General features: G+C 52.2%; 1 protein-coding gene across 4 annotated transcripts in view; it reads right to left on the reverse strand.

The window, feature by feature from the left end:
* Positions 1 to 26,822, reverse strand: part of RALB (RAS like proto-oncogene B) — a 70,235-nt gene that overhangs the window by 36,626 nt on the left and 6,787 nt on the right. Inside the window, exon 1 of one of the 4 annotated variants that reach the window (XM_043487436.1) lies at positions 7,385 to 7,537. The exons of 2 other annotated variants lie outside the window; for them this stretch is intronic. The gene's annotated coding sequence lies outside the window, so the exon portion shown is untranslated. Of the gene's footprint in view, positions 1 to 6,788; positions 7,035 to 7,384; positions 7,538 to 26,822 lie in introns of those variants that run through there. One more of the 4 variants, XM_043487440.1, reaches the window with a different exon arrangement.

Genomic DNA, 26,822 nt, shown 5'->3' on the forward strand with positions numbered 1-26,822 from the left:
ATGGAATGGGACCTCCATAAAAACCCAATAGGTGAGGTCAGGAAGTTTCCAGGTGGCGGAGCAAGTGACCATGGGAGCCTCCAAACTCCAAGAGGACCCTGTCCTGTGAACCTCTTCACTTGGCTGCTGAGTCATACTTGCTAACATCCTCTGTGATAAAGTGGTAATTTAGTGATTAAACGGGTTTGCTGAGTTCTGTGGGCCGCTTCAGCAAATTAACTGAACACAAGCAGAGGGTTTTGAGACCCTGTAGTCGTTAGCCAGTGGGTCAGGAGTACAGATGATGACTGGGCTTGTGACTGGCATGTGAAATCCAGTCAGGGTGCTGTGGGTACCTCCAAGTTGTAGGCGGTTGGGCAGATACACAGCCTGGACCTGTGACTAGTGTCTGAAATGGGGCCAGTCCTGTGGGACTGAGTCCTTGACTTGTGGTATCTGATGCTGCCTCTGGGTAGCGAGTGTCACGCGTGAGTTGATCTGCAGGACACCCCACTGGGGTCAGAGAATTCCTCGGTGATGTGACCCCACACACAACCCACATTGAAATTGGGTGTAGAACCCTTTTAGGAGTTAAAAAATGGCACAGTTAATGAACGAATATATATAATTTGAGATTTTAAAAAGGCTTAATATGCGAGGGTGAGCAGAGGTACCCCTCTGGCTGAAATCCATCCCTACGATGGGATCAACTCATGCACAGTGAATGACTGGCCACAGATCTTTTCCTGTTTTTACTAGCGGAAGGGGGTGGGAGGAAGGAGGGGGATGATGGGAGAGGCAGGATAAGAGGAGACGAAGATACTAGCTCATAAATTAGGGCAGCGGATGGGAAAGGGGCCAAAAACAGGAAGAAAGGAAAGGCAAATTGTGCTGACTTCTCCAGTCTGCCTCCTGGTGACTCTTAGCAGCCTTGAACTGGGTTGGAATGAACAAAGGCAATTCTCAGAGGACTTCATTTTCTGAAATTACAATTTAACATGATTTATGAAGCTTCTTGTTATAAATATGCTTGAGTCAAAGGATATTTGTCACATGGAAGTATTAGAATCATAGAATTTTTAGAGACAGGAAAAATCTGCCGATCATTGACTCAGGCTTCTGGCTCAGGGTCCCTAAATCCTTGTCTCCACATACAGACAACCCAGAAAGATTTCACTGAGAAACTAAAAGAATAAGGCCCTTCTCTCCAGGTGGATAATTAAAATGTGTTAGGCTTCCCAGATGGCTCAGTAGGTAAAGAATCCGCCTGTGAATGAAGGAGATACGAGTTCAACCCCTGGGTCGGGAAAAATTCCCTAAGAGGAGGAAATGGCAACCCGCTCCAGTGTTCTTGCCTGGAAAATTCCATGGACAGAAGAATCTAGCTGGCTACAGTCCCTGGGGTCACAAAGAGCTGAACACGATTGAGCAGAGCAACCATGGGGTTTCAAAGAGAAATGAAGAACTGCTAGGCAAACATTGTCCGAAGATTAAGGTAACTGGAAGAGTGGCTTTTTCCACGCCCCCCCCCCCAACCCCCGAATGCCACAGTTTATTTATTGGTCTTAGTGTCAGGGCTCTATAAGCACTTTTTCTTGTGATTATGCCTCTTCCCTCCCCACCTTTAAAAAAAAACAAACTTTTTACTGTGGAAAGTTTCACACATACATAAGGGTAGGAAGAAGTGTTTAATAAACAGCCTTGTACCTATCACCCAGGTTCTCTGAGACTTTTTCAGCAACTTTGCCAGTGAGTTTTATGTTTTAAAATACACAGATGATTAATGACTAATTTTATGCTGTTCATCAAGGAGATCATTTTGGCAATCATTTTTAACCAATTTGTTTTAGGGTTAAAAAAAATACTCAGCTGTTCCATTTGGTTTAGGGACTAGCAAGATTTTAGTTTCTAATTTCCAAAGCTACTGAATATTTAGCTAATTAATCCTAGCATCTGACAATGAAGGACCAGAAGAAAGAACATAAAGTTTCAAGTATAACATTAAAAGTTCTAGAATAGTAATCCAGCTGCATTTTAATCTCCTGTGGTACAGACTTCAGGAAGCACATGAAACAAAACCTTTAAAAAGAAGCTGTGGTAGCTCGTGTCCAAGAATGCTAACGGTCCTTAAGCTTCCGCAGGGCAGTCCACTCCCACAATGCACCAGGCTGGTCCGTGTGCTGGCAGAAGCCATGGTGTACGCCCAGATTAGGTACCAGGATACCACACTTTCCAGCCTGATCATCCTCCCTTTCCCTCTCAGACCACCTGCTCCCAGGAGAAAGTGAGCTCCCATGTTGTGAAGAGTCCTGTGGGGCGGCCACGTGGTAAGGTCTGAGGCCTCCACCCAGCAGCCATGTGAGTGCCCCACCCTGGGGCAGTGACCACAACCTCGGCAGAGACTCTGAAAACAGCACCCAGCCAGGCTGTTCCCACATTCCAGAAGCTGGATGATTATGAATGTCTGTTGTTTCAAGCGGCTAAGTTTAGGGCAATTTATTACACAGCAGTAGAAAATTCATTCAAAAGATAAACTTTAGAGGTAGGTAGTCACACAGGGCCAAACTACTCTTATTTCCTTCAACTCATATACCAAGCAAAATTACATAGCTTGGAGTATCAGTATTTTAATTTGGATCAGACTGAACTTAATATTCTGTATGCCAATTCCCAATCGGTGGGCCTAAAACATACTATATAAAAATTGCCCACAAGGCACTGGCAAAAGCAACGAAGAACAACAACATACTAGCAATTACCTATTTTTTTAAGTTTTTTTTAAAATGTGGACCATTTTAAAGTCTTTATTGAATTTATTACAATATTGCTTCTACTTTATGTTTTGGCTTTTTGACCACGCAGCATGTGAGACCTTAGCTCCCCAACCAGGGAAGCTGCATTGGAAGGATAAGTCTTAACCACTGGACCACCAAGGAAGTCCCTGCTGCTGCTGCTGCTAAGTCGCTTCAGTCGTGTCCGACTCTGTACGACCCCATAGACGGCAGCCCACCAGGCTCCCCCATCCCTGGGATTCTCCACTCCAAGAATACTGGAGTGGGTTGCCATTACCTTCTCCAATACATGAAAATGAAAAGTGAAAGTGAAGTTGCTCAGTCGTGTCTGACTCTTAGCGACCCCATGGACTGCAGCCTACCAGGCTCCTCTGTCCATGGGATTTTCCAGGCAAGAGTACTGGAATGGGTTGCCATTGCCTTCTCCACAATTACCAATTAATAGCACCTGTTTCTGCATTTAGGCGTCAACTTTTCTAATGGCAAAAACTCCTCAAAGATCTGTCTATAGCAGTAACAGAGAACACCCAGGAAAATGACAAGCACTTGCTTTTTTTTTTTTTTTTTAAGGGTAACATAAACGTGAAATTGAGACTCGGCTGGCATTCTGTAGTTGCTATGGAAACCACAAGCACCTGCCCTCTTTGACAAGCAGCATTCACATTCTCTTCCACTTTCTTCCTACTCTTACCCACCCAAAAGCTCCCACGTCCTCTTGCCTTCTTTGCCCCTCTACTTTTTGGAACATCCAAGTATATGTACATATGCACCCATATTTGTATTCACAGGAACCAAAAAAAATCAGGAGCAAAAGAAGACAGCTCACGGTCAAGTGTCCAAGACCAGATACTCAGCTGCCGTTAGTCAGATCAGGGGGTCTGTGTGAGCAGACAGCTAAAGCTCAATGAATACCAGTTTCCTTCCTTCTCCTCACCTCCCCCCAGGCTCCCCGGTATGGTGAGAACAGCTTCATTTACTCTGGTACTGGCTCAGTTCTCCTTCATTCAGACTCCTCAGCAAATTGCATTCACCTTAGAAGAACATCCAAGGGGCTGTTTGTTGAGAGGTAGAGGCAGCCCCCAACTTAGGATGTAACCTATGATTTCTCAACTTTATGATAGTATAAAAGCAATATATGTTCAGTAGAAACCATACTTCAAATTTTGAATTTTGATCTTTTTCTGGGCTAGCAATATACAGTAAGATACTCTCTTGTATGCAGACAACCTATATAGACATATCTCCCAAAAAGATATACAGATGGCCAACCAGCACATGAAAAGATGCTCAACATTGCTAATTATTACAGAAATGCAAATCAAAGCTACAATCATCTCACACCAGTCAGAATGGCCATCATTTAAAAGTCTACAAATAATAAAATGCCAGAGAGGGTGTGGAGAAAAGGGAACCCTCTTACATTGTTGGTGGGAATATACAATACATTGGTGCAGTCACTATGGAAAACCATTTGAAGGTTCCTTAAAAAGCTAAACATAGAACCATCATATGATCCAGCAACCCCACTCCTGGGCACATCCAGAGAAAACTAATTCAGAAAGATACAGGCACCCCTGTGTTCCCAGCAGCACTATTCACAACCTAAACGTCCATGGGAAAATGAATGGACAAAGCAGATGCGGCGCATATATATAGAGGAACACTACTCTGCCAGAGAAAGAATGAAATAACTTCACCTGCAGTGACATGGATGAACGTAGAGATGATCACACCAAGTGACGTCAGTCAGACAGAGACAGACAAATACCACGTGGTATCACTTACAGGTGGGATCGTAAAGAACAATACAAATGAGCTTACATACAAACCAGAACCAGACCCACAGATGTAGAGAACAAATTCATGGTTACCAAAACGGAAGGTGAGGTGGGGGAGGGCGGGGCAAGGGGAGACAGATTAGGAGGCTGGGATTAACATATGCACACTACTATATATAAAGCAGATAAACAACAAGGTCCTACTGTATCGCACAGGGTACTTACATATCCAATATCTTGCCATAACTTTTAATGGAAAAAATCTGAAGATGAATATATATATGTATGTATATGTGTGTGTTAGTTGTTCAGTTGTGTCCAACTCTTGCAATCCCATAGTCTGGAGCCTATCAGGCTCCTCTGTCCATAGAATTCTTAGGCAAGAATACTGGAGTGGGTAGCCATTCCCTTCTCCATACATGCATGTATATATTTTTCATGTGTGTGTATATACATATGTGTGTATGTATCACTGTGCTGTACCCCTGAAACCAACACAACATTGTAAACCAAGTAAACTGCAATTAAAAAAAAAAAAAAAAGACCCTCTCCTGTGATGACGGGCCACAGCCCCATTCAACATGGGATCATGAGGGTGAATAACTCACACAGGAACCGTCCATACCCTCCAAACCCACAGAGCCAGTCTGCCTTCCACTCTGAATACAGAATCCAATAGGCTACATGAGATATTCAGCACTACAAGACAGGCTTTGTGCTAGGCTATTTTTTTTTCCAAATGGAGGCTGAGGAGTGCTCTGAGCAGGTCTAAGGTGGACCAGAATAAGCGATGAGGTTCCGAAGTGTATTACATGTATCTGTGACTTATGATATTTGTAACCTATGATGCGTTTACCAGGACGCACCTCACCCTAAGTCAAGGACGGTCTGTAATTGGAGCCAGTGAAAAGCGGGCCTCTCGCTATCACCCTGAGACAAGTTACAGCTCCCGGGACTACTCGGTACTGTCCTTCTAGGTCGTTACACTCTCCACATTTAGCTTTCAGAAAAGAGCTCCAATTATGTTTCTAACATCCACAAATCCACTAAGTAGATAAGAATTAAGTAACAATGCAAAGAAGTATTGTGGGATGGGGTGATGTAGCACAAAGAATTATCTCAACTGGGTGATTTAAAAATTTCCAGCATCTCAAGCCAATCTTGGGCCAAAGCAAGAACCTTGAAGAATTAAGGCAAGAAACCAGAACTTTTACTCTTCTTCCACCTTCTACCAAGACTCACTGAAACCCCATTTACAGCTCTAATTCTATTTTCCTATCTTTAGATGTCCAGTTCTATACCCCCACCCACACACACAAATAAAGTATCTAATTAACTTATCCCTCCACTCTTTTTCACAGGAAATCTTGGGAAAGGTTCTACTCCTTTGGCATAGTTGGGAAATCTTGCTGATATCTCAGATCAGAACACCCAGTTTCCAGGAGGAAATAACATGAATAGGAAGGAAGGAAAGACCCAGATGGGATCAGAAGACAGACTAGCTGTCCCAAAACCACACAGAAGAGATGTGTATCCCTGGCCTTTTTCCCACCCCAACAACCATGTAGCCCCACTACCACAAACAGCACCTCAAACATTCCTTACTTTAATACTAACAAGTAGGTCAGCTATTATCACCTTTTCCCAGCTGTGGACTCTGCAGCAGAGAGAGGAGCAAAGCGCTGCTCAAGATCACACATCGAATCAAGTTTCAGAATCTGGACCCTCCTGTTCTTCCCAATATTCAATGCTACCTTTCATGCTCAGCCCATATCTGATATTCCAATGATACTGCTCCAGGTTGAAGGACCATTGCCTTAAATTGTTTGAATTCTTACATCCGAGAATCTTACTGCCGTGCTTATAACATGGGGCATTCACCCACTGAAAAGATACCCTATCCCCTCCGATCATTAGTACTCACTACCCATCCTCAAAACCTAATCCTACCCACCCAAAAGAGGTTAGGAGACCAGGACAAAGTAGAAAGTTTACTGTTCTACGAGGGTTGAAACCAAGTCACAGGTAACTGCAATGAGAGCAATCAGTCACGTCTCCCTCACTGGCAATTCTAAATGAGTCCGCCAGACAGGAGAGCTTCTCTCTACAAGAATCACCTGAAGGCAACGAAGTTCATCGTTTCCAGATTCATCTGAAAACGAACACGGATACGAGCCTGGGCGCAGCTGTTGCTGCCACTGGCCGTCCGAATCCACCACGGATGACCTCCTAGACCTACCGGGGGCGAGAAGAGAAGCACGGGCAGGTTCAGGTGCGCCCGAGGAGAAGCCGCCCAACGCCGGCCCCCCTCGGGAAGGAGCCAGGGATAGGGAGCAAACTCAAGCTCGTCTCCAACACAGGACCAAACCAAGTCCGCAAAGAGACCACACGACTTCCGAAGAGCGGCCCTGGGTCGGTCCACGGCCAAGTTCCTACGGCACTAACAAGTTTTTGCAACATTCACAGACTCGCCCACACCGTCACCACAGCGGCGACTACGGGCCTGAGGAAGTGGACCATCCTCGGCAGGAGGCCCGAAGGGCAGGAAGTGAGGCAGAGGCCACTTGAGGGAAAAGGGAAGAAGTGGCAGACTCGGGGGTGGGGGGGAGGGGGGAAAAGGCGGGGCGCCGCCCCTTTTTCCTCGGCCCCAAGCGGGTCTGGGAGGACACCCACCCCAATCTCCGCCCGAGTGGGGCCGCCGCCGCCAGGTCGCCCTTCGGTCACAGACCTGCGCGGAACTGGGCGTAGAGGCCACTGGCCCGGGACGCGCACCCGCTCCCCGCGCGCGCCCCGCTTCGCCTGAGCCGGGCCCCCCTGGAGCGCGGACACCCTTACCTGGGACCCGTCCCGCGCCGCCTGGCCGCCCGCACCCGCCCCTGCCCTTAAACCGGCTCCGCCCGCTTCTTCGCCTCCTCTGGGGGCCGGACCCCAGCCGTGCCCCGCCGATTTGTCATTGAGCAGCCTGCCGGCTTCCCCACCCCTGAGCGCGCGCCCGGCGTCGCCTAGGCAACCCCGCCCCTCCAGAGCGCGCTCTGCCTTCTCTCCTGCCCGCCCCCCCGGAGGCCGCGCCCATCGGGAGCGAGGTAGCCAATCTGAAGCGGAACTTCCGAGCCTAGGGCGGCAGGGGCGGGCTCGGCGCCCTGGCCCCGCCCACCCCCGCTGCTTCCTGTCCGCGGCGGACGCGCCGCACGTGACCGCTGCGGCAGTGAAGGAATCCCAGCCGGTCTGGGGACGCTGGGTGTGGTGGCCGGGGTGTTCCCGCCGTGGGTTTAGGTCAGGGCGAGGCCAGAGCCCTGGAAAGCAAAAGGGAAGGTCAGGCCTGATATAAACCAAGGTAAATCACGATGCGGCGGCGCGGGACGCGCGGACCAGGGCCTCCCGAGGCGGGACCTCCGCCTGCTGCCGGGACTCGCCAGGCTGATAACACCCCATTAGCAGTAATGCGGCTATCGATGCCAGCAATAACTTGGCCCAGGTCACGTACGGGGGCTGGAATCCTCACCCCAGCCGTAGCCTTGATGCAGCAAGTTCAGTGGGCCGACAGGTTTTCCACCCACAGTATGTCCCGTTAAGGTCCTCCAAAGCCGGGGAACTTGTTCTTTCGATCCAAATAGGGTTTGGGTTAATTTTCCTAACCGCCCGTTCCTAGAGCTGAGTCCTACCCTCACTCCACTTGCCTCCGTAGAACTTATGGCCCCACTGATCCCACACAAAGCTCACAGCATGTCCATCACACACCCTATGGTAATTAATTGTTTAAATGACCGCCTCCATCATCTCTAGGGATGGAAACTATCTCTTGTTCAATTTGATATCCACAGTAGCTAGCATCGGTATAATTAATTCTTTCCTTGCTGATAATTATACATCAGGGTGCTGTGTGTATTATGTGAGAGGCTTTGTGCTGTGATTAAATTGCTATGTATAAGCAACAAACAGATTCAGGCACTCTACCAAGAGCTGAAGCAAAAAGCACAGAAGCTTTTACTTAGTCTTTAAGTAAGGGGCTTAACAACAACAAAATGTCACCAGAATATCCTAGTGTTACCCTACTATTTTAAATAGTCTGTTTTGTCCTTCTCATACACATTGGTCTTGTGTGTGTGTGTGTGTGTGTGTGTGTGTGTGTGTGTTAGTTGCTCAGTTGTATCTGACTCTTTGTGACCCCCATGGACTGTAGCCCACCAGACTCCTCTGTCCATGGAATTCTCCAGGCAAGAATACTGGAGTGGGTTGCCATTTCCTTCTCCATAAAGTCTTATATTGCCTGCTCATTATATGACAGAAATTCTGCTGGATGCTATGCGGGATAAGGTAGAAGACTTCTCAAAAAGGATAAAGATGATCATACTGAGTGAAGTAAGTCAAGGACAAATGCCACATGATATCACTTCTATATGTGGAATCTAAATTTGTGACACAATTGAACTAATCTACTAAACAGAAGCAGACTCAGACATAGACTTGTGGTTGCCAAGGGGATGGAGTGGGAGTCTGGGGTTAGCAGATGCAAACACTTATATACAGAATGGATAAACAGCAAAGGCCTGCTGTGTAGCACAGGGAACTATAGTCAATATCGTGTGATAAACCATGATGGAAAAGAATATGAAAAAAATGTATGTAACTGCATAACTGAGTCAGTTTGCTGCACAGTAGAAATTAAAACAACATCGTAAATCAACTATCCTTCAATAAAATAAATTTTAAAATAAAAAAATCTTTTAAAAATTAACAGAAGCTGTCTAGTATTTATAACCTAGAAGGGGAATCAGACGCAAACTTGAAGTCATTACCATGAAGTAGTGACTAAGTGCACAGGTTTAGAATCAGGAAGCACAGATTCAGGGGAAAGCTCCATCACAAAACTCGCAGTGACTTAGTTAGGAAGCTGGCCTCCGCCACCCTCACAGGAGCAGCGCCTGCACCCTGCAGATGTGAGGGTGTAAACGCAGCTACTTGTGTAGCTCTCAGTACAGTGCCAGGAACTTGATGAATGCTTAACAAATGTTAGCTGCAACAGTGATGGCCACCAGAGGCCTAGATGTACACTCAAGGCTATTATAGGAGCCTTTAGGAAGAGCTGTCTCACAGAGGACACAGCCGGGGAACACGTCCCAGCGGGGATGAGCTCTGGGAGGTAACTGGCCCTGGAAGCTCTGAGACTGCTCCTGTCAGGCCTCAGGGGATTCCCTTGTCTGCTGAGCTTCTCCTGACGGAACCCTGACTCCCCACACACCAGGGGCCTGAACAGCAGGGATACAAGGTCCCCAGCAGGACCCTGAAAGGCCACTCTCAGCTTTAGAAAGAACATTCTAGATGCTCCCCGCACCCCCTGCCCAAAAGCATCACTTGAGTGTTGTGTGAGTCTTGAGCGCCGTCTGATGTACATTTCCACTTCTCCTTCCCGGGTGCTGGGGAGGCTTGACCTTCCAACTCCCTGTGCTTGAGTGAGGCTGCGTGCCGAGTTCTCCCCAGTGATTTGGAAGTGGAAGTGACACACACATCATTTGGTGGTGGAGAATTTCTCAATGAGAGACGCCTCTCTATGGCCATTGGGAATGTCTGGGAGTGTGGCTGCTCCATCAGCCCAGGCCCCTGCAATGAGCAGCCCCTGCCCCACCCCCTGACCCCCTACCCCAACCCGCGATGAACATTTAGCGTGGCTGAGAAATAAACCTTTGTGGTTTGAAGGTACTGAGAGTTGGTGGGTGGTTGTTCTGGCTGCAAAGCTCAGCCTCCTCTGACTGGTGCCAGGCCTTGATGTGTACCAGGCTGGGGGGTACTGGTGAGCGACTCAAATGAGAGGACCAGTGAACAGACAAGCGACTGGAGAATCCCAGATAATTCTAATTTAAATTAGATAACTAAAAAAAAAAAATTAAATTAAAAAAAATAAAATAAAAAAATAAATAAATTAGATAACTAATTAAATTATTAACTAAATAATAAAACTAAATTAGATAAATAACTCTAATTTAGACTGAGTGATCAAGAAAAGTTCCTCTCAGGAGGTGACATTTCAGCTAGGACCTGAAGGATGCAAAGGAATCAATCCCAGGAAAGGCTGGGAGTGAGGGGAAGGAGTAACTATTTTGAGAGGAATGACAAGCTACACAAACTCCTAAGGCAGAAAAAAGTGTGGTCCTTTTGACAACAGACCGGGGCGGGGGCTGCAGAGAGAGCGCCGTGGGCCAGGAGGGAAGTGAGCCCACAGCGACGGCAGAGGGAGGCAGGGCGTCTAGGTCTTACGGAGACTGAAGTTATTCCAGCTGTGACTCTGAGCCACTGAGGCGTTTCAAGCCCAGAGGCTGACATGCTTTGATTTAGGTTTTGGAAAGACCACTCTCACTACTGTGTAGAGGATGGGATAGAAGGGGCAGATGTGGGCCTCGGGGTTAGAAGGCTGTTCTAGGGTCCAGACAAAGTGAGGTCCACAGGGCCACAGGTGGGAAGAGAAATCTGGCCTCAGGAGACTTGGGAAGACTGAAGGAGGAGGGGAGCAAAAGTACTGAAGACGAAAAAGAAGATCCTCCGGCCAACTCCCAGAAAAAGCAGAGGCAAGGCTAGAAGTTGGGACCCCCAGAGATGTCTTGACCCCAGTGAGACGGGTGCTCAAAAGCCAGGCAGTAGGAGGGAGGCTGTTAATGGAGCAGCTGGCCAATTTCCTAGAACATCAGCCAGCAGAAGAGACTTGCTCCCATGAGCTGCCGTGTTACATAAATAGATGATATTATTAGAAAGAGTCTGACAAGCTCCTCCATCCTTGTGGGCCCTTGATACTTGGTGACCACCTCCACTAGGAAAAAGAGGGGAGCTGCTGATCTGTAGACGGTGAAGAGCCATTCTCACCCACTGACGGTTGCGGGACGAATCTATTGTAAAAGCAAAACCAAACGGGGGTTCATCTCCAGCATTCGCATCATCTTTCCTCTGTGTCCTCAGCTCTCAGTGCCCTGCGCTTCCTGCTACCTCATCCTCTTCTCAGGAACAGGTCTCATGGGCTCATTTGCATGCAGGAATAAATGACCGAAGACAGCTCCGTGGGTACCCACTCCTTCCTGGGGGTTTGCATCGTCTAAAACCAAAAGCTGAAGTCTTAGGCCATGGGAAGTTTTTAGGGAAGGACCAGAGATCTTTAGTTTACACAACTAGGATCGAGTGACTTATCCCTCCCTGGGAAAAGATTTAAGCTCCTGGGTTCTCATTCAAGGTGCCAGTAATGCATTCTTAGGATCCTTTCCCAAAGCCTGGGGAGTAGTCCCAAGCTTTCTTGCCCTTGTAGCCTTCTGCTGGTAGCTACCAACAAAAGTCCCTGGTTCCCAAATGTATTCAAAATCTTGACTTTGGTGTTCAATTTAGTTCCTGTCATTGAAAAAAGACTTCCCAGGTGTGGTCTCGACCACTTTTGCCAAGTATTTTATCTAGAACTTCTCTTTCCCCATTACCACTTTCCTATGTGGTCTCTACAGCTCCAGCTCAGTTGCAGGAACTAACCAGGTGTCCCAGGAATTGCTCTGCTGGGAATTAGCTAGGGGAGATGTTTTCATCTTCCAAGAGAAATTAATCCACATGGGAAACACGTTAGAAAACTACTGAATCCTTGCTATTTTGAATAGTTGAATCAGCTGCACTTATCTTTCTGCCATCACAGCTTACCATGAGCTAGCTCCCTAGAAATGAGGACAAGTTTGTCTTGTCATTAAGTAATGTCTTCATCTTTATGGCTAAACCCCACCACATGCCAGCTCATGCTCTCCCCTTCCAACTTTGTGGACACATGCTCTGTGCTTCTGAAACTCTGCACAGAAAACCACTGCCAAGATCCAGTACTGACCTCCAGGTAACCAGAGAAAAAGCCCTGGAGGGTGCTGCTAAGGCCCACAAGGAAGAGAGAAAATGAGATCCAAGTGCCTGCATCCTCTGCTGAGCTCAACCCTCCGCAGTCTCCCAGGAAGCCAGCCCCTTCTCACAGGGTGAACACGCCCTGCCTCTCTCCCAGCCCAGACATTCTCCTGATCTGCATGAGACCCATGGAGCGAGCCAGCTCTGGGCAGCAAGGCAGACAGACAAGAAGGACGCGAGGACACCAAAGCCTGAGTGAGGAAGAGGGATGAGGAAGTAAGTGATGTCAGCTATGTAGGGGAGGAAACTTTGCCAACCCAAAGTGTGTCTCTTTGGCCTGAAGATTATTTTGAGCTAAAAACAGTCAAGGCCCAAAAGACTCTGACCCTCCCCTCACTGCTTAAAAGAACTTAGATAGGGCTTCCCTGGTGGTTCAATGGTTAAGAATCTGCTTTGCAATGCAGGGGACAGGGGTTCGATCCCTGGTCCAGGAAGATCCCACATGCTACCGGGCAGCTAAGCCCGTGCACTGCAACTACCAGGCCCGAGCTCCAGAGCCCGCGAGCCGCAACTACTGGGCCCACGTGCCCTAGAGCCTGTGCAACAAGAGAAACCACCACGATGAGAAGCCTGTGCACCACACCCAGAGATGAGCCTCCACGCACCACAACCAAAGAAAGCCCACCTGCAGCAGCGAAGACTCGGCATGGCCAAAAACAAACTTAGAGGGAGGACCTGTCGCAGGATGACCCATCGCTATAGAAAACCGTAACAGGACAGAGGACCGCTGCGTCCCTATGTCACTGCACAGCCCAGCAGGCATCTGTTTACCAGCTTTTGCTCGTTTCATCTTCCTATAAACTACCTTCCTCCTCTCTGAAGTCCCCACCCTACCCCTTCTCCTCTAGAATGGCATATAACCCTCAACTACCTAACTTGTTCTGGGGCTTCACATGTGTAGAGAGGCCCTGTATGTACGTAATTAAATTTCATTTCTCTTGCTAATCTCTAGTTAACTCTTAGGCCAACCAGAACCTAAAAGGGCCAAGGAAAGTCCTTCCTCTCCAGCAGCTCAATGCCTGCTAGGGGCCTGCACTGCGGAGCCTGCCCTTCGCTCTCTCATGCCCTCTGCCGTGGCCTATGGGGCTGCTGTTCCTCACTTTACAGATGAGGACCTTGGGCCTCAGGGGCCCACAGGACCAAGGGGAAGAGCCAGGCTTGGTGCTTGGCCTTGACCGGCTCTGTTCTCGCCCCAGTGCAATCACAGCAATCCTGGCGGGGGGCCCCCTCCTCCCTCCTCCCACACCCCCACCGCGGCCCCAGCAGTGTGGTCCAGGGAACCCCCGGCCTTTTCATCACCACCTGCCTGCTCCTGGGAGAGGGCTGGAACTGCATTTCAGCCCCTGGCCCAGCAGCGGGTGAGGGGCCCCACAGTCAACCTGCTGTTGCAGACACTGTCACTCTGCCCCTCCCACCCCTAACGCCAATCCCCCACCCCCGGCCATGACTCTTTCATGGAACACTTTTTTAATGTGCTTTTCTTTTTTATGCATAGCCCCATCTCTTCCCTGCAGCTGCTCCAGAAAGTAGGACAGGGCTACCAGGTCAGTGGCCTGAGGGATGTGGGGGTGACTGGCAGGGGATAAGGGACCCCTGAGCTGGGAGACCCTTGCTTTAGAAAGAAAGCAAGCTATTATCTGCAGAATCACCCCCAGCCCCGAGTCTCTCCTCCAGAAGCAAGACCATCAAAATATTACAATGTCTGCCGCAGGGAACCTGGGTTCGAGCCCTGGTCTCAGCATGGCCCAAAAAAGAACATCTCTAGGCTGGGGCTTGGGGAAAAGTCCCTTTTCTAGCATCCATTTTTCTGGGGAGTTTTAATTCTTTACAATGGCCAAGAAGAAACTGGGTAGACAGGAACAAAATGAAAGTGGCAATGAGGTGAGTATGGCCCCTGTAAAGCTGCAGGCTCCCAGGGAGGCCGGGCCCCCACTGGGACGGCTAGGGAAGAACAAGATGGCGAGTCACACTCCTGGGACCCCCTTCCAGAACCCACGCAGGAGGCAAATACAGCCACAGTGGGTGACGCGCGGGCCGGACTCCGCAGCAAGCAACTCGGGGGCTGTGCGGACCCCTGCACACAGGACGGGTCAAGCGGCCCGAGGCCAGATCCCTGCCCTCTGCCCCTTGGGCCGCTGCCCTCACCTTAGACAGGCAGGAGATGAGGCCCAGACCTGGGGAAGCCACAGGGATGGGTGTGAGGCCACGGGGAGCCTCTCAACCGAGACGGGGCCCTGCCCTGCCCCGCAGGCGAGCACATCACCAGGTCCTGGGCTGAGTGGTTCACAACGCCCTTCGGCATCTTTCCTGCAGCACACTCCAAGAGGGAGGTGAGGTCCCTATTCACAGGTAGGTCAGTGAGGTTGAGAGTTCAAACCAGCTGTGCCTGACGAGTCCACGCACTCTCTATCCCAGTCCTGTGGCGGCGAGGCCATGTGACCGTGGACAAGTCACCTCCCCTCTCTGGATCTCGGTTTCCTGTCTGATGACAGTCTCGTCTGCTGAGCACCTGCTTTGGGCCAGAGCTCCGCCAGGCACCAGCTGTCAGGGAACAGTGTCCCTCACGGCCTGTGCTCTCACCCCTCCCGGGGGTGCCCAGACAAGGGGGACACCACACCTTTGGCAGAGCCAGCTTAGCTCCCTGCTGCTGAGGCCTCCCAAGACTCCTGGCCCCACAGTGTTCTGCTCCCATCTCATCACAGCCTGAAGTCTTCTCTGGGAGCTTCCTTGGAAGAGTGGCTGCCATCTCTCCCCAGATGACCTGGTGCTGAAACATGGGAGATCAGGTCCTTCGGTTCACTGGAGGTCTGATGGCTGTTGTCAGCCACTTACATTTAAATATTAATTCCTTTAGTCCCTCCTACAGCTGAGATGTTAAACATCAAAGTGCCTGCTACAGTGAAATGCCCGTTAACTAATGGATGGATGAAAAGGCAGATGGATGGATATGTGGGTGGGTGGATGGATGAGAGGATGGGTGGATGGATAGATGGATGGATAGATGAGTAGATGGATGGATGGATGGAGGGATGGGTAGATGAGCAGATAAGTAGATGGATGGATGAGTGGATGAATGGGTGGATGGATAGATGGATGGATGAACAGTTGATTGACTGGATGGAGAGGTGGGCAGATGGCTGGGTGTGTGGGTGGGTGGATGGATGGCAGGATGGGTGGATGGATGGGAGGATGGGTGGATGAAGGGTGGATGGGTAGATGGGTGGATGGATAGATGGGCGGGTAGATGAGTAGATGGATGGGTAGATGAGTAGATGGCTGGCTGTATGGATGAATGAATGGATGGATGGATGGGTGGATGGATGGGAGGGTAGGTGGATGAATCTGCTGGATGGGTAGATGGATGGATGGATAGATGGGGGGGTAGATGAGTAGATGGATGGATGGATGGGAGGATGGATGGGTGGATGGAGGGATGGGCAGATGAATGGGTGCACAGATGGATGGGTGAGTGGATAGATGGGAGGATGGATGGATGAATGGGTGGCCAGGTGGATGGATAGGTGGGTAGATGGGTGGGAGGATGGATGGATGAGTGGTTCGATGGGGGGATGGGTAGATGGATGGATGAACAGACAATTGATTGGGTGGATGGACAGGTGGGCAGATGGCTGGGTGTGTGGATGAGGGAATGGAGGGATTGGAGGAATACGATTAGGAGGCTCCACTATGAGAGAGTGCCATTCACTGAACTGGAGACACCCTGATGAGGTAGGTGTGAGCTGGTGGACACAAGAGAAGGGCAGCCAGAGGGTTGTCTGGAGGTGTTGAGAAGACAGGCGGGAGACAAAGACACATAACAGAGAAGACACATGCCGCGACCAGCGTCGGAAACACAGACCCCCAACGTTTCAACAGTGCCAGTCTTCCACTGCAGGCCCCGCGTGGCTCGCAGAGCAGCGTGGCCTATGGCCCATCTTACTCATACCTAAGTGATTAGGGCCCCTGCTGTCCGCCTTGTCAACTCACACGGGGTGGTGTCTGTTGCTGTCTCAGCAGAGCTGTGACAGGCTGGGCCCAGGCTTTGATGACCAACGCCAGCAGGCCCCTGATCTGGAACACCCAGAGCATCCGCTCACTTGCCCCTCCCTCAGTGGACAAAGTCCCAAGAGTACTATGGCTGCCACATCAACTAGAGATGCAATACTGGGAGCATATCTATGCTACAAATTATTCACTGGTGAAATTCAAGATCAGCTAGGCATCTTGTATCTTTACTTGCAAAATGTGACAATGCCGCCCAAGGCCCGGGGTCTCTGGGTGGGCAGGTCTCAATGGTCCACACCCACCAATGCCGCCCAAGGCCCGGGGTCTCTGGGTGGGCAGGTCTCAGTGGTCCACACCCACCAATGCCGCCCAAGGCCCGGGGTCTCTGGGTGGGCAGGTCTCAGTGGTCCACACCCACCAATGCCGCCCAAGCCCCGGGGTCTCTGGGTGGGCAGGTCTCAGTGGTCCACACCCACCAATGCCGCCCAAGCCCCGGGGTCTCTGGGTGGGCAGGTCTCAGTGGTCCACACCCACCAATGCCGCCCAAGCCCAGGGGTCTCTGGGTGGGCAGGTCTCAGTGGTCCACACCCACCAATGCCGCCCAAGCCCCGGGGTCTCTGGGTGGGCAGGTCTCAGTGGTCCACACCCACCAATGCCGCCCAAGCCCCGGGGTCTCTGGGTGGGCAGGTCTCAGTGGTCCACACCCACCAATGCCGCCCAAGCCCCGGGGTCTCTGGGTGGGCAGGTCTCAGTGGTCCACACCCACCAATGCCGCCCAAGCCCAGGGGTCTCTGGGTGGGCAGATCTCAATGGTCCACACCCACCAATGCTGTCCAAGCCCCGGCTGCAAGGTTTGCTGCGAAGGGAAGCCAGAGTGGCCGGCCTGGACAGAGTGACTCCCCGCAGGGCATGCAAGAATCCGCCCCCCCCCCAGCAACGACAGCGGAGCTCAGTGAGATGGTGTGTGGCAGCCCTACCCCTCGGGAAGCTGGGTGCAGGGAGGCGCCCTCTAGGTCTCATCCAATCCCAGCCCCTCCTCTAAGACTAACTCTCCCGGACTCAGGCCTCTGATCTGTGCACACGTTTTCACCACCAATTGCATGTCTCCATGTGCTCTTCTGCTGTCCTGTGGGTTGGAGAAGCCCCAGCTGAAATCATTAGGCCCCAGCAGACTGAGCGCCTGATGCTACAGCCCAGCGTGATGCGCTGGAGCCAGCTCTCAGCCAGAACGCGAGGCTGACTTAGATCCTGGCCTGCTGCAGCCGAGCCGAGGGACCTCAAGCAAGACGTGTCAGGGCTCTGAGCCTCAGTTTTCCTGTCTGCAGGAGAGTCAGCTAACACGAGTAACACAATGCAGAGAGCTCACTGCCAATCTGGCCTGTAGGAGACCTTGGTTCACATCCGTTTCCTATATTTTGTTTTGAATTAACTTATTATTTTTTAACTGTGGTAAAATCCACACTATAGGGGACTTCCCTAGTGGTCTAGTGGTTAAGACTCTGCCTTCCAGTGTAGCGGGTATGGGTTTGATCTCTGGTTGGGGAACTAAGCTCCTACATGCCACACAGCCAAAAAAAAAGAAAAGACAAAACATACAAAAAAAAAGACAAAACATAAAAAACCAAAATACACACTGTAAAATTCACCATCTCAACCATTTTTTAAGTGCACAGTTCAGGGGCACTCAGCACATTTACATTCTTGTACAGCCATCACCACCATCCATCTCCAGAACTCGTTCCATCCTGCATGGCCAGAACACTTCCCGTTAAACAGGAGCTCCCAGGACCCTCCTCCCCACCAGCCCCTGGCTCCCACCCTCCTTGGGGCTTAGCTCCAGGGGGAGCTATGCCTCTATGGATCTGACGCCCATGAGGGGTCGTGTGTAGATGGAATCCTACAGTGTCAGTCTTTTGTAACTGGCTTGTTTCACTTCCCTTAACATCCTCAAGGTTCGTCCATGTAGTAGCATGTGTCAGAATTCCCTTTCTGAGGCTGAGTAGTATTCTATTACATACATATAATAACCATATATATGTATATGGTCATTTCATTCATCCAACAGTGGACGCTTGGGGGTGCTTCCGCATTTTGGTTATTATGGATGCCGCTGCTGTGGACACAGCGTTCAAATATCTCTTTGAGACCCTGCTTTGAAATCTTTCGGTTTCATACTCAGAAGTGGAATTGTAATCACACAGTACTTTTTAACTTCTTGAGGGATCCCATGCTCTTTTCCACAGTGGCTGCACCATTTCATATTCCTGCCAACAGTGTGGGAGGGTTCCATTCTCTCCACAGCCTCACCCACACTCACTTTCTTTTTCAGAGCAGTCGTCCTAGGGGCTTGAGGGGGCCAGTCCCCCCATTTCTGGACCTGCTCCCAGCAGGGAGTTGTGGTTGTTAGTCCTGAGAGTCTGTCCTGAGCTTCCTCCCCTGGTCCTCTGGGTACCTGGGAGGCAAACAGGTTTTTCTCTCCCTGGGGGACCACTGACTTTGCTCCTGGTTCCCCAGAGAGGTCTTCTCGCTCCCCCTGGAGCTAAGCCCTCCCTGTCCCACCCAAAAGCAGTCTGAGTGGCAGCTGGGAGCCCCACCACAAGGACAGCATCTCCCCAAGTCCCCAGCACTCACACTCGACGCCTGGAAGCCACCCCCTCACTAAGCTAGCCGCACGCGGGGCAGAAGGCACGACCATGGCTGGCATGTGGTCAAGGTAAACACTGATGGAGGGAAGGCCTGGAATGATCCAGAACAAGACTGGGAAGGGGGCCTGTGTGTATCCTGCTGTTCCTTACATTAAGGGGGATGCCTCAGCAGGACTTTGGAGCCATGGAGACCTGGGTTCAAAGCCCAGCCCTATCAATACCTGCTGTGTGATGCCACGCAAGCCCCTTCATCTCTCTGGGCGTCTCCCTGTGAGAAGGCCAACACCTAAACCCCAGGGGCACCATGAAGCCTGGCATCGCAGCACCCACCCGCCTGCCTCTGTTTCACACAGAAACTGCCCTCCGCCCACTCTTACCCCCAGCTGCTGAAATCCCCCTCTACCTTCAGAGCATCAGAAGGAACAAAGCGCTAGATTACAAGATAACACCCTCCTTCTCTGACTCGGGCTGGCCGGCTCTGAAGGGAAAAAACAAGCCCTCTGCAGCCCCACCTCCACTTCATCCTTTCTTTGTGTTCGGGCTTCTGAGGAAACAAAGGGTCCCCCGGTGGCTTCCTTCCAGGGTCCCCCCTCCCTCCCAAAATTCCCCAAAGGCTGCCAAACTCAGTGAGAAGGAAAGTGAACCATTTCCTGGAGGAGGCCAGCACATTTCAGACGTGGATCAGCGACACGGCTGCTCCTGTGGTCGCCCCCTCACCCCCTCCACCTTCAGACACACGGCACCTGGGCCACACACCCACTAGCACGCGGCCTCCAGGAATGTGCTGAGACGCCCAAAGATAACCTGATGGGGGTGGAGACAGTCACCTCCTCCAGGCTCGGCGCTCCTGCCCCCACCAAATCCTGGACCCCAAACGTGAGGGGCAGGGGTAGAGGGGCATGATCGGGCACTCACTGAACACCCGGAGACTCCAGCATCCAACGAGCAGTCGTTTCATGATGCTATGCCGACCACAGGCCAGTGGCTGGGCATCGTGCCGGGGATTCAGGCCCCTGGGGCGGGGGGTACCCAGGGAGTGGGGCCCATGGAAGGCGCCGCCTGCTTTGCCCCCTCCCCTTTCCCCACGTGACTGCTGCTCAAAGCTCTGCCCACTGGAAGCTGAGAGCAGGGAAAGCAGAGGGAAAGCAGCCGGCACCCAGCAGACAGACAGACAGACGGGGGTTGGGGTAGGACTGGAGTTCAACCCAAGGAAGTGGGCGGGCACAGGGGAAGGGAAGCTGGGGTCCTGAGGAAAGACCTTCCATCTTCCTTCCCCAGTCCGAGTGCAAGACATCTCCAAATGCTCCCCTTTTCATCCCAGGACGGGTGATGGGGGCAGGGAGGCCTGGACCAGAGTCTCTCCCAAAGCCTCTTCCCCTTTCCCCTCCGTCCACTCCCTCCTGCCCCTCCACAATCAAGGCCTGGCCTTGCCCCCCCAACAACCTCCATGACCTCCTTGTCTCCCAGGAAAGTCGCAGCTCCCGGCCTCCTCCCGGCTGCTCCGACAGCACCCAGCACCGGGAGGGGCGCCCTGCCATTCATGCCCCTCCGCCTCCCCTCCCTCCCTGGAGCGCCCCACTGTCTGCTCCTCAGTGCCCGGAGAGGCCAGGTGCCCGCACGTCCAGTGTCTTCCGCCGGAGCGGCCGGAGGTGGAGAGCAGGGAAGACTGACTGCTTTATTTAGCAGCACCTATTGTGTGCTGGCGCCTCCACGAAGGTCACGGCAAACCATCTTCATACTCCATCCCCGACATGGTACTGTCCCGTCTTACAGAGCAGGAAACCAAGGCCCTGAATGGGGAGAGGCTTTCAGAGGACTTCTGGGCAAAGTGGGAACGCAGCAGAATGAAGCAGGTGGCCAGGTGTGTCCCATGACAGGTGGAGCTTTGCAGAACCAGGCAAGAAAAAGCCAAGAGGATCCTGCCAAACACAAGGGTGAGAGAGGAGGAGGGCCCCGGCCGGTGCCGAGAGGAACAAAGGCTGGCGGCGGGGCGGCCCAGGAAGGGGCGGGCAGGGCGGCTTCGCCAGTCCAGCAGGGCAAGGATGGCGTGCTGTGGACCCGGGGCAATGTCGGGGCAGTGGGAGGTGGTGTCTCAGAGTTGGGGAGCCCTTGCTGACAACCCCACATGGAAAACCCTGCCCAGGGGGCTGCGGGGCCAGCAGGGAAACCCGAACATCCCAGCCTCCAGAGATGGCTCTGGAAGGCAAAGCCACTCTCACCACCCTTCCACAGCCCATCTCTGCCTCCCCCAGAAGTCCTCCCACGCTCGGTAACCACTGACTCAGCTTCCCTCATCGTCGGCTCTGGTCTTCGTGACTGCGGTCAGAGCTCCTATGAGGGGTGTGTGGGGGGGGTGTACCCATCTGTACACAGGCATGAGCCAGGGTGGGCCCGGTGGACTTTCTCTGAGGCCCACCCACCATCTGTACCCAGCTCCGGATTCAACAAGCTCAGCCCCCTGACTGGTTGCAGAAGCCCCTGCACCCCCACCTCTCTGCCAGGGAGTACATGCCCCCACTGCACGTGGACAGTGACCGTCAGCCCAGTGACCAAGGAAGGACCCAAAGGGAACGACCATAGACGGAGGAGGCCTGTTACAATTTGGGGGCGTCCCAAGTCATGCTCCCTGCACGTGTCCCAGAGCCATCAGAGGGCAGCCCCAGACACGGTCTGCACAGAGGCCGGGCGGCCAGCACGGAGGCCGGGCGGCCAGCACGCCACTGCCTCTGCCGCAAGGCTCCCTGGGCACCTGGCTCTAACCTTAGCTGGTACCTCAGCCCTCACCTTGACCACGCGATCCAGCAGCCCTGGAACTGCCTGGGCTGGCGCGCCTGTTGCTTGGGACACGAGAAACGTGAGTCTGGGGGAATGCACAGCGGAGGCCCAGCTGCCTGGAGAGCTCCTCGCCCGGATTCAGCCCTGCTGCTCTGGGTGGGTGGAGGGCATGGCTGAGGAGGATAAGGCATCCCGGGGGTGGGGGGCCCAGCCTGCTTGGCAGCAGCCGATCCCAAGCAATAGCCACAGCACACACCCTGCACCTCCCATCTCACAAGAGTGCGAAGGTCTGGCCATGCCGCTGGAAGACGACTTCCCCTCGAGCCCCACATCAATTGGGCTTTGGATTCCACAACCCAACTGCTGAGTCAGCACTCCTGGGTGTCCTATGAGGGCTTAGATGGGGAGGTCGTGACCCCAAAGCTGAAACTGTCAGACACTTGTGCCCACCTGTGCGATGCGCCTGGGCCGGCACAGGCCCTCTAAGTGTCTGCTAGGATTTATCTTAAGAGAGGAGTCCAGCTGTGTCCAAACAAGGGATTAGTGCAAACTAAAAGCTTGAGACTCTCACTCTGCCATAGAAGAGGATAAAACAATGCCACCTGCAGCAGTATGGACGGACACAGAGATTGTCCCATCGAGTGAAGTAAGCCAGAGAAAGATATCACGACATCGCTCGTATGTGAAATGTAAAATATAACACAGATGAACTCGTCTATAAGACACACACAGAATCACGGACATAGAGGACAGACTTCTGGTTGCCCAGGGAAGGGGCCTGGACTGGGACTTTCGGATGAGCAGGTGCAAACCGTTACACACAGAATGGACAGACAGCAAGGTCCTCCCGTGCAGTTGTGTACTGTATGGTTCCTACAGGGAACTATATTCAATGTCCTGTGATAAGCCATAATGGAAAAGAATATGAAAAAGAAAGTATATACGTGTACAACTGAGTCACTCTGCTGTACAGTAGAAATTAACATGACCTTGTAAACCAACTATACGTCAATAATTTAAAAAAAAAAAAGCTTGAGTCCAGCCCAAGGCATGGGGACATTGATACCATGGGTCTCCACCGTCTCCTTTGCCACCCAGAGACAGGCCCTGGCTCTGAGCAGCAGCAGCAATTTCTGTGTGAGCCCTGCCACCTCCCTCATGGACCGACTGCTATAGCAAGCCCCACTGTCTCACACGGGTCATCAGGTTCTTATCACAGACCCAAAAAATAAGATCCCCTGGAGGAGGAAATGGCAACCCACTCCAGTATTCCTGCCTGGAAAATTCCAGGGACAGAGGAGCCTGGCAGGCTATAGCCCTTGGGGCAGCAATGAGCTGAACAGAACTGAGTACACACACAAATAGTCACTGTCCCACCAGAGCAGCAGTAAAATCCTACTCCCTTCTCCAAAGCTGCAGACGACAGAGAAAAGGACCAGGGTGGTGAGGAAACACTGCAGCCGGCAGCCGGCCCGCCCAGGCTCTGTTGAAAGGACTCACTGCGTGAAGATAAAAGGAAGCAAGACTGCTTTCTACACAGGAGGGTGGCTAACAGCTCTGGACGGCTTCCCCACGCGTCAGGACTGCTCCAGGGCTTCCCAAGCCTGCCTTCAGCCAGTCCCACGGCTGCCCTCCTGAGTCCCTGCATCACCTCATCTTACAGTAAAGAGAACAGAGGTGCCATGACTGGGCTGTGCGCCCAGCAAGCAGCGAAGGTGGGATCTGGACCAGGGCTGCCCCAGAGAGAGCTCAGCCCTGAGCTCACAGCGCTACCGCCAGCCACACAGGGAAGCCACCCAGGGCCACAAGGCCAGGAAGCAGCTTGCTCAGGAGACGGGGGTAGGATAAGTCTATGGGCCACAAGACAGTGGACCAAGGAGCTGGAAGAAGCAGGGCCCCAGACCATGCCCCTCCCCGGCCCTGCTGAGGGAACAGCCTGACGTCGGGGCCTGCTGTGTGTGCTGAGAAGTCAAACCCTGCCTGGGTCTGCGCCCTGCTCCCCCCACCACATCTCCCCTGGTCCTGGTGGAAATGCAGACCTCTCCCCTGAAAGGTGAGGGCAACACCGAGGCCAGAGCCTTGCTCACGGGAAGCAGGCAGTCTGCTGGTTGGACCGGCGCTCCCTGGGATAGAAACAGGAATGTCAACTCACAAGAAAAGGAGAAAAACCAGCTCGTCAGGAGTGCCCCCCTCCCCCCTCCCTGGCGGCCGTGACCCAGATGGGTGAGCAGGACTCCCAGCAACCCGGGCCTTGCGGGAAGGACAAAGACCCTTCCCAGCATCTTCTCAAAATCCCACCCAGAAGCACCACCTGTGTTACGATGTCAGAAAAGGGGTTCTTATCCACTCCTTTCTGTTCACCCAAGGTCAGTACACACTTTGTTTTCTTAATGGTGAGACATGGTCATTCAGGAAATGATTCTTGAAAAACAACTTCTCACCAGCTGTTTGTCAGAATCCCGCCGGGATTTTTCCTAGGAGTACATCTGACTTAGCGCAAGCCAGAGTAATGTTCTGTCTCCTCCCCGCTCTTTGTGCAGATAAGGCAGCGCTGTGTGGTGACCCCAGGGTGCATAAGCCGGCTGTGACCTTGGTCAGGCACTTGGTCTGAGCGTCAGTGTCCTCCCGGGAATGTGGGCGAACCTCCCCCTCCCCCACGCGAATAAAGCAAGTTCTTCCTACCGACATCACTGCCATGACCACCGTCATTGTACGTGACAGCGAAAACTGTTTTCTGGCCTCTTGCTTCCAGAGACCCTCTCAGCCTGAAACGCCTGCTATTTACCTCTAAATGTGTATCTGTTTTTTTCATTAAAAAAAAAAAAAAATCCTAGGTCTTCTTCATACCTCTGCCCCCCACACACCCCAGCTCCCAACCATGTACTTGATGACATTCCCTTTCACTGATACATCTGTTGTGATGGGCCTGATAGCCAGTAAAACCATTTCACTGAGTTTTAAAAATCACCCACTTAGAAACTGTAAAGTAAAACCTCTTTTCTCCAACCTCTGTTCTGTAAAAGCACTTGGGGTTTAAGAAATTATATATTTTCATGGGGGAAATCTGCCAGTGCTGATCTGCAATAGGAATTCATCACGTGAGCAGAAAACTCATTGCCCTGAGGGTTCCCTGGATAACACCAGAAAGTTTATAGCTGTTTCCGGCAATTCAGAAAGAACCTCAATGATGGTAAATAATTTTTATGTTCTTACAAGACAAAAAGCCAAGCCCAACAGGAGCCCTGCAGAATTTCATCTTCTTTGCTATAAAAGGAGGGATTGCTTGGTCTTGGCTTTTGTGCTGTAATTCAGGGATCCCCAACCCCAGAACCAGTCCATGGCCTGTGAGGACCTGAGCCTCACAGCAGGTGAATGGTGGGCGAGCAAGCCAAGCTTCATCTGTATTTACAGCCGCTCCCCACGGCTGTGCGAGGATTATCCTGTAACCATCTCCCCCTAACCCCTAGCCATCCGTGGAAAAACTGTCTTCAGCGAAACCAGTGCCTTGCGCCAAAAAGTTTGGGGGACTGCTACTGTAATATATCTCCAGCCTCAAAAACACATTTTCCATTTACAGTCAGCTGATCCAAGGTGAGAAAGCAGCCCAGGTCTGAAGCTTGCTGTTTTCCTCTCGTCAAAGACGACCGCCAGGGCAGGGCACTGGGCGGCGGCTAGAGACTCAGTTCTAGACGTAGTGGTCCCCCCGCCTTGCTGTTTCATCACCTGAGTCAGACCAGGGGACCCGCCCCATCTCTGATGACAGAGGTGAGTTCTGGGCCAGGCGCTCCCATGGCGCACAGGGCATTTGATGGGGACAGAAACACAGACTCTAAGGAGCAACCCCTGGTGGGTAAAGAATCCGCCTGCAATGCAGGAGACCCAGGTTCAACCCCTGGGAGGGGAGGATCACCTGGAGAAGGGAATGGCAACCCACTCCAGGATTCTTACCTGGAGGATCCCATGGGCAGAGGAGCCTGGTGGGCTACAGTCCACAGGGCCACAAAGAGTCGGACACGACTTAGCAACTAAACCTACTAACAAGGACTAAGATAACCTGTCAGGGGTCAGCTGGCTGGGAGTTCTGAAAGCTTGCAGCACGCTGGAATCATCCAGGGAGCTTTAAAAAAACTCTGGATTCCGAACCCAAGCTGCGAGGACTCGGATTGGGGCGCTGGGGCTGAGCTGAGGGATCTGCTTGTGTAGCCAGCAGCGCTGCACTGGGAGAGCCCGGCCCTGTCCGTTCCCTCTCACTGATAAAGCAGACCTGGGTCCAGGCGGAGACGTGACTGAGGGGCAGTCACCGGGGTTTAGTTACGCCACAGAGCCAAAGTTCCCCTCGAGTTGTTACCTGTGCCCCCCTCCCCTTCGCTTCCTGCGAAGACACCCTTCTCTGAGCCTCAGCACAGGTGAGAGGGCCGGCGGCGGGAACGCACACAGGGTGGTCGTTGCCCAAATGTGCCAGCCCTGCATCTCTATCAGCCTGCCTTTATCCTATGAGGGGCAAAGTCATCATCCTCATTTCACAGACGCTGGGTCGTCTGGTCAAGGACACGTATCTGCATAAATGACAGAGCTGAGCTTTGAATCCAGGTGGTCCCTTCTGTGGTTCCTGCTTAAATCCACCAGGGGCCTCCGGCATCTGTCTAGTTCAGGGTTCTGTTCCAGCATCCTTCTTCCCCATCACCCAGCCGGCCCAGTCTTCACCCGACAACTTATTTCCAACGCTTCTCTTTCTCTCATTTTCAGCTGATGTTCAATTAGCTTCAGCCTAAGGACCTCTGGTCTACTCTCTGGCTCCCCCAGGGTTGCCCCGTGTGTCATGTCTGTGCCGTGTGACTGTTTGGCTGAGTAAGCAGTCCTTGGGGTCAAGGCCACAGGGCCCGGCACACAAGCGTCCTGGGAGGTGCCCACGGCAGAGTGACGGTGGATGGCCTGAGCCCGAG

Source organism: Cervus canadensis, chromosome 15, assembly GCF_019320065.1.
Source record: "Cervus canadensis isolate Bull #8, Minnesota chromosome 15, ASM1932006v1, whole genome shotgun sequence".
Lineage (NCBI taxonomy): Eukaryota > Metazoa > Chordata > Mammalia > Artiodactyla > Cervidae > Cervus > Cervus canadensis.